The 8,566-nt window shown below is 32.1% G+C and overlaps 1 pseudogene; it reads right to left on the bottom strand.

The window, feature by feature from the left end:
* The window catches only part of LOC121392551, a 5,276-nt pseudogene extending 3,916 nt beyond the window's left edge, over positions 1 to 1,360 (bottom strand).
* Between the last annotated feature and the right edge of the window lie 7,206 nt (positions 1,361 to 8,566).

The raw sequence follows: 8,566 nt of genomic DNA on the forward strand, positions 1-8,566 counted from the left end.
AAATATAATATTCACACTTTCAAATACCACAGTGTATATAAAAGTCTATTATTATTATTAATCAATTTAGTCTCTATTATTAATACATGTTAAGTTATGTTAAACTGTTTCTTCAAACACCAATCCATTCATTTATTCACTCACTTTGGTACCAGTGACTTAGCTTCATATATATATTCTGGTTGACGAAGGCAGGTGATTGAACTCCATCTTCTATTTCACTAAGTGTACCATCTCTAGTAGGTAAGTATCGATGTCTATTACTCTCAATTATATTTACATGGTCAGACTCATTGTCATCTCATTCTCAGATAACTGCAACATGGCCTCATCGTCTTCACCTAACATAGTAATATATAAACCAAATATTTGTCTATCATTATTGAGGTGTGACGAGTGATTTTAATCGCTTACTTACTGTTTACTTTGGACGATGGTAAGTTGTGTGACCCGTATGACTCTCTAGTGAATCGGAGACTAGTCTCGTAGATGATGACATTCACTATCTAGTTTAGTGAGCTCTCAAGACAAACACATAAAAAATAATGCACAATGTAGTACCACGCCCACATTAATTACTAAAATTAATAATTAATGACTATAAATACACTCTCTGGCTCTCTCTAGACTTGGACTTATTGTTGAACTCTTTCTATTTTTTTCTTTTATTTATTTATATTCTTTCAGTTGATTTTTATTGTAAATATATTAAACATGATTTGTCAATTGTCGTTTTTATTATTTTCTTAAATTGAATTTAATTTATATTTAAATTTTAAACATTACTTGTCAATTTTTTCAAGGTAATTCTAACATTTAAAATTTTAAACAAAATTTTGTTCAATTGTAGTTATTTATAAATCTCTTTTTAAAAAAATTGAATATCTTATTTTCCTGTTAAATTAATGATTCAAATAAATGATAGGTCACTACACAAATTTAAAGCCTCAAACCCAATATAGTCCAAGCATAGGAATGAGACTCAGATGTCACTCTAACATCAGACACCTTTACAAAATGTAAACAGTCTGACTTTAAAAATCCAATATTAGAATGTCTATCAAATTGTAATTGAGAATGTGCCACAAATTGTGTACACCACCAAAACCAAAACCCCCACTCTCCCCGCCAAATCCTGATTCAGGAACAGCCCACTAATTTCCAAAGGACATCTCGTGAGAACGGTAATCGTGTTCAATGTGATCCTTATCGCATACTGGTTTAATAGCCGTATATAGACAGTGCCACAAAATGGCCAGACAAGATCATCATCAAACCTCACCCTTCATTAAGTTTGCGTAAACTGACACATGAGTTCTATCTCCTTCATCTGAGCCATTACAATCAACGCTAATGCCATTTTATAACCAGAGACTATGAGTATAAAATGGCTGACTAAACCATTGTTTTGGGATGTTCTTTTGTGTTCATTGAAACGATGCACAATAAATTATATGGGCAATGATGAAACGGGACGATTTTAGCCTCGCCATTTCTAGCTTTATTTCATCATGTCTTTTTGTAATGAGGTAACTTGTTTTTTGAGTTTAGTAATCTCTTCTTTCTCGAGAGGAAAGTTGGTTTTTAAAATGTTAATTTTCTCTTTTCCTTTCGTTTCCAAACGTTTCTCCAAATTCTCTTTCCGTTGATGTTTTGTTCATTGATTGTTGTTGTGTAGTAACAAATTCTTTACTAAATCTGTTACTAGTGTTAAATGGAGTGTGTTCTCTCACGTAAATGTTTCTCAAAATCACTAGCATTGGCATATGGTATTACAACCAATAAACTTGAACTCACACTCGACTCTCCGTTTTATACAACTTTTTTAAGTGATTTTGTAATTCGTTTTCCTTGGCATATCATTGACCCCACACTCATTGGGACAAGGGGTAGGATATCCTTCACAAACAGCCCAATGTCGATTTGGTAGGTCTTCATAAATTCCTTTATAGGACAGAATTTACAGGTATAAGACGTCGTTGACAATGATTAATCTTGTGATCTTCAAGAGAGCTCAAAGCATCTCTTGTCCACAGTTGTAAGGACAAAACCAGCACATATTGACAATCCCCTTTAGATGGATCTATGTGATCAGGTAATGCTGATAAAACCCCCGTCCAAGGACATCCATTTTCAAACTTGGACATCTCAACTTAAGACACTGACCTTACGTTCTTGCATCCTATTCACCATTGTTTTGAGTTGCTACGGCAACAAGTGGCATTTCCACCCCTAGTGGCAATATCGTTAATACAAGAGTAACAGTAATGAGCCCCACACAATCAGTGAGAAAAGGTCTACGAAATATGAGATGACAAATGGGAAAGTTAAGTCCAAGAGTTCTTCTTCAGATGCTAGGAAATGTAGTCATATCCGCCATAATTATGAGGAGGTGTGGTCTCCTTGATGAACGAATCTACATGTATATCAACAAATGATAAATTGACTAATAAATATTAAAATTTGTGCATATGTTAGAAATATATGTACATGTAAATACACAAGTACATGTATGTAGACATGTACTTTATATAGTCTTATGAAAACAAAAGTTTATCTATTGATGTGATAATTCAAGAGATACTAGTAACAGTGTTCATAGCTAATGTGTTATGGTCAACACAGAACTATTTGTAAACTATTTTTTCACTAAACAAGGAAAGGCTATTGTTATGATCATCAAAGTTTAAAACAAATTCCCACCCTCATCAGAACATATATTGAACATAATGTTACACTTCTTATTAACATTATATATGTACTTAAACGTAACTAGGGTATTTCCCTTATTGACATTTACATACATATACATATACATGTGGAGTAACAATAACATTGTATAACATAAACATCTTCAACTATTACAACTATGTAAATAAAGAGCTTCTACTCCAGAATATATACGTATATATAAACATTTATTAACAGGTACTTACCATCTTCTTTTAATTTCTCCATAGTTGGCAAAACTGATTGTTTCTGATCATCAATCATCTGACTTGGGCTAGAGTAGCGACGCGGTAACCTGTGATCCTCATCCTCTTCTTCCTCTATATGTTCTTTGAGACCACTCCATCAGTTGAATTTTTCATTTAATATGCTGACCGAAACTGTGTAGAACTGATGCTGGCCTGTGAGGCACTTCGATTCATTTTATGGCACAGCAGGAGGGGTCTCACCTCCGGATTTTACTAACAACAATGGACTACCCTGGACCAGGAGGGATATGTACTTGATGAGAGAAAGGAGGAGATCCATCTGGTGACCCGTCCCGGAACAACAGGAGCAGATAAATACTATAAGGTTTGCCCCTGGTAATGAATTGGGTAACACTGGAATAGGCATTAGTTGTGGCTTGAGAACCAGTTTACAAGATATACGGGGGACTGGTACATTAGAATGAGGGATATAGGACTGCCCTTGGCTTCATGCTCCACCCCTTGGTTGTGGCAGGACCTAAGCCAAAATTAGATGGATGTAAGTACGACAATGGTGCCGTTACCTTAGGATGTTGTTCCATATGATGTGGAAAATATTGTATTGGTTGAGAACGAGGTTTAGTATTATCTTTAATAGGAAGAGTATCTGGTTGAGGTAGACGTTGGGCAGCATAATGCTGTAGACGATTTTCTGGTGGGAATTATTGGGTGGGTGGTGGATTCGTGGCAGTAAAAGCTGGCGGAACTACAGGTGGTGTGTATATCATGTTACTTGGATGAGTGGATGGTTTCCATTGAGTCATAACCTGAAAGACATTGTACATGTCGTTGCCCTCAGTCACCGTGATTATGGACATCCTAAAGTAAAGTACTATAGCAACTGATACAAAAATGAGAAGGACTATATATGGTTAATAAATAAATATAATGTTTCGTTTTGTGTACATACGTAGATGTACTAATACTGTAGATCTACCTTAAATAATGACGAAAAGACTTCTGCTCGAAAGCTCAGAACAGTCAGAAGACATCTGTACTACCATTCGGTAGCTCCCCTGAGACATTAGACACGCCTATCATTAGGCACACCCCCTTTAATTAAATTGACTCATGGGCATGGAATATCGAGTTGTTCAAAACCAACGTTAAGTGTGGCCCTCACTCTACATCATCAGCTAATGGCAACCCTCTACGATTTTTGCAAATGGCGATATTCCAAGTGTAACAGAAGAACAGTTCTTTAAAATAGGCGAGATGGACTTCCTCCCCAACAACAAGATTTCGATTACTTTTTACAAACTAGCAGATAACCATGCAAGGCTGGACTGAGAAACATAATAAAAATAATGTTAAAGTATGGATGAAAGATACACCAGGAAGTAATGTTAAAATGTTAAAGGTAATTTGTATTAATAAAGATAGAAAAGGCTTCAAAATTATGTGTTTTTTGCTAGAACATTGTAGTTGTAAGCTTCTTCTGCCAATCTATCTTGTCTTAATGCATTATTTCATGTATTTTAACAAATTATAGTAACTTAAGAAAAATGGCTTTGTTGTTGAGATAACACACTGCATGCCAACTTATTACAAGCCATGCTATGATAGTTTCCATTCTCTGGACATTGAGGAAGTATTTCTATGTTTTCTGTGTATTTATCTAACAAATTCCATTTTTGATGTTATTGCCCTATAGATGTGTGGTTAGTTACTGCATCAGAAAAGATAAAATAATGCAATTTTAAAGCACTGAAAATCATGCATGCTATCCCCAATAGACTACAGTTTAGAATGGGATTAGAGCAAGTGTCCTTAATATAGAGATGTCCTTAAGATATACTTCTTTTATGAAAGATTCCATGATATTCAAATATAGGGTGACATATAAACATTGTATATAATCTAATTAATTGACACATAGTTTTTACTATAATAGTTTTCATTACAAACATTACTATAAGTGTAGTAAAACAATTACTGACAATTTTGTCCGTATTAGTAATATAATTATACATTAGAGAGGAAAGACAATGTTTGTTAACGCAATTACTAATGTCATTTTAGTTGTATTTCTTTAATAATATTATTAATATCATAATAGTACATAAATAGAGGTCAGAAATAAGAAAAAAAAGTATTGTAGTTGTTGACATCTTGTTAGTTTTTGTAGTAATTGTGTTATAATACATCATCATGTATATTGTTAATAGTAATGATGTAATGAGGAATCTAATGATAATAGATGGTTCTGTGTAAAGGAAGGAAACTTGGAGATATAGATAGAGATATAAATGAAAAGAGGAATAATTTCTTATATATAACAACTATTGATTGTCTAATGAACCATTTTTATAATTAATTGTTATAATACATGTACATGTATATTATAGTCATCACTGATCAGACACAATACTAGCAATAATTATGTTAACAGATTGCCTATTGAGTCAGCCTTTGCATTTATTATACAGTATAATATAAAGTTAGATGCCAAGACTAGGGATCTGCCTTATATAGAAACTAAATGCAATATATTTATGAGTTTATTGGTGTATTACTATGACTATGAGTACTGTTAGTTTGTTTAGTTAATGTACATGTTTGTTGAAATAACTTGTTAAATAAACAAATGTGTCTTTAAACATTTTTATTTTCTTTAGTACTATGTAATTTCTAGAGATCTAGGACAGTAAGGGTTTAGAGTGTCACATATTATTTCATCAAGTTGTTGTCACAATTTAAAATGGATATTTTATACCTTCTTTTATATACATTAGGGAACTGTCCTTTATATACATTAAGGAACTGTCCTTTATAACATTAAGGAACTGTCCTTTATATACATTAAGGAACTGTCCTTTATATACATAGGGAACTGTCCTTTATTTACAATAGGGAACTGTCCTTTATTTACAATAGGAACTGTCCTTTATATACAATAGGGAACTGTCCTTCTTTACAATAGGGAACTGTCTTTTACATAAAGTAGAGATGTCTCTTTTGTATATAGAAGGAAATGTCTTTTATACACAGTAATAATGTCCTCAACACAGAGGTTGAATGAAGTATTGACAAATGAATGTCTTCAATATAGAGACACTCATATTTAGACCATTTATACGTTAGTACTAAACTATTAATAAAATGACAACTATTTCTATTCCTTTAGGTCATAGGACTTTTCAAAATATGTTTGCAAGTATTTTATTTGATACTGTACAAGATAGTCAGTATCGTTTTTACATGGGATGATGCTGTAATGCCGATAAAACCATCTGTGTATTAGAAGGTGCCAATAGTGATATAGGATATTATGCCAGTTAGATTATATTGTATTGATTTAATATTACTGTTAATTGCTTTTTTGTAGTTGTGAAATGTGATTTTTTTCATTTAATAGTGAAATGTCCAGCTCCTTTGAGAAAACAAGATTTTGTTTATCAAAGATGTTGGAGAATTACACCAGACGAGTACATTACATTTAATCACACAGTAGCACATGAGGTAAGACATTGACTTAGTAAAATAAATCTCACAGATACACACACACTCTCTTCATCCTTTCTTCTTCTTTTACATTCCTCCCTCACTTAACACACACACACAGATTTTCCACGACTCAACAATTTATAAGAGCGGTGGAGTTTCAAAAGTAACTGGTTTCATATTCGACAAACAGTGAGGATGTTCAGCGTGTTATATCACTCATGCTGATCCCAGAGGTACTATTAACATAATATACATTGAATAATTGTTATGTAATGAACTGAATATTACATCAAATTATAATTATGTATAAAGTTAGAAGACCTCTATAATTATTAATTATTGTATTGATGTTATAATTTTTGTTATTTAGTGTAAGTTCCAAAATGTTGCTTAACTTAGTAGCTTCAAAGATTGCTCCTCAGTAAGTTTTATTAAATTTGATGTTAATCTGAGTGGGCATGAACTTTAATCCTTTTTATTAGGTATTTCAAAAAATATTTTATGGCCGCTAAAGCCTATCCTGATTGGAAATGTCAACATAGACCAGGTTATAAACCATGGTTGTATCCTGAACGTATATGGAATTCCTGTGGTACGCTAATCTTTATGTTTGTTTCTCTATCTATCCTTTTCTTTGTCCATGGAATTTTCTATTAACAGGTTTCAATATCCACTTAACTCAGTTTTCAGATGACAACATCCCTTTGACTCCCAAAGAGGTGATCTGATGACCTTGGAGATGAAGAGATGTTAGAAGACTCTGAGGAAGCCCTGAAGACTAGCAATGGATCCTATGTTACTAGCCATGGAGTTGACGATGATAAGAAGACATTATGTCATAATGGATGTCATAATTAAATTGCAGCTGTGGTCAATTTTTATTATCTATTTCATTAATGGAATATTATCATTATTCAAAAAGTGTTTAATTAAATAACTCTATTATTATTATTATTATTATTATACTGTTATTATTATTATTGATGTACACTATTTATTATTATCTATATACTAAATCTTATCAAATTGTTGACCATTTTTTAACTTGATTTAAAAATTGGCATCTACTTAAGGGGGTAAAATACATATGAGATAATAATAGCATTGTTATCTAGAATACTAATTTATGGTATCAGCATTTTTTTCTATAAGTTATCACTTACAATGTCAAAATGACATGTTTTGTGTAATAGAACTTAGTCTATCTTATACTGGTTGCTGCTTCATTAAGCAATACACTCCCTTGAAATATTATCATTGAACATTTATTATTTCCTCAATTTGGATTCTCTATTCAATATTATCTTGGTTTATTATCATGTTTATTAGTATCCATATTTAATAGGAAGGTGATCAATTTTATTTAGTTAATTTGTACTTATCATATGACTATACAAAATATACATGGATACTTATCAGCATAGTAATGAGATTCTATGCTATGACTATAAACATAATTTCAAATATATTATGATGTTATGAAATCTATTAATCATGATACAATAATGTGGATGAATATAGATAGTATAATGATAGTGTAATTATTGTATTAACAAAGGTGTTCCATCTGTATTATTCGAATCAACATCAACATTATTCTCTTTTGAGGAGCACCGAACTATGTGGCAGCTTTAGAATATGAGGAGGTAGAATATCAATAGTAGGTAGTGTATAAGATCCAGTGACATTAGTACATATTATGAATAAAACTAGGATAGACTTTAGAGCAATAAGGAACAATAGTGGAATATATACAGTTAGGTGTAATGTGAGTAGTAATAAAACAGTTGCTGCATCAATGTTTCTTGTTATTTCCATGTCTTAAAATTGAATTAATATGCTTATAGTTAATAACAATTGCAAACACAAATCCAAATGTTTTTTTTTGTATCTTTGAAATGTTTGCGGTCTATTTTTCTGTCTTTATAGCGGAAAAAGACAAGCCCTGCTAAGAGCAACAGATAGTATATGACACTGACAAGAATTCCCAAAGGAACCAGAATTTACTTGTACAAAGAAATCTTCTCACTTTAATAGGAGTGTTCTCATTATAATATAGTATTCTTTCTGAAGCTTGTTTTAGAGGAGCCAATGATAAGAAAAAGACATGTTATAAAAAAGAACAATTGGCTCCAGCTATA

This window comes from Gigantopelta aegis, unplaced genomic scaffold (genome assembly GCF_016097555.1).
Source record: "Gigantopelta aegis isolate Gae_Host unplaced genomic scaffold, Gae_host_genome ctg4061_pilon_pilon, whole genome shotgun sequence".
NCBI classification, from domain to species: Eukaryota; Metazoa; Mollusca; class Gastropoda; order Neomphalida; family Peltospiridae; genus Gigantopelta; species Gigantopelta aegis.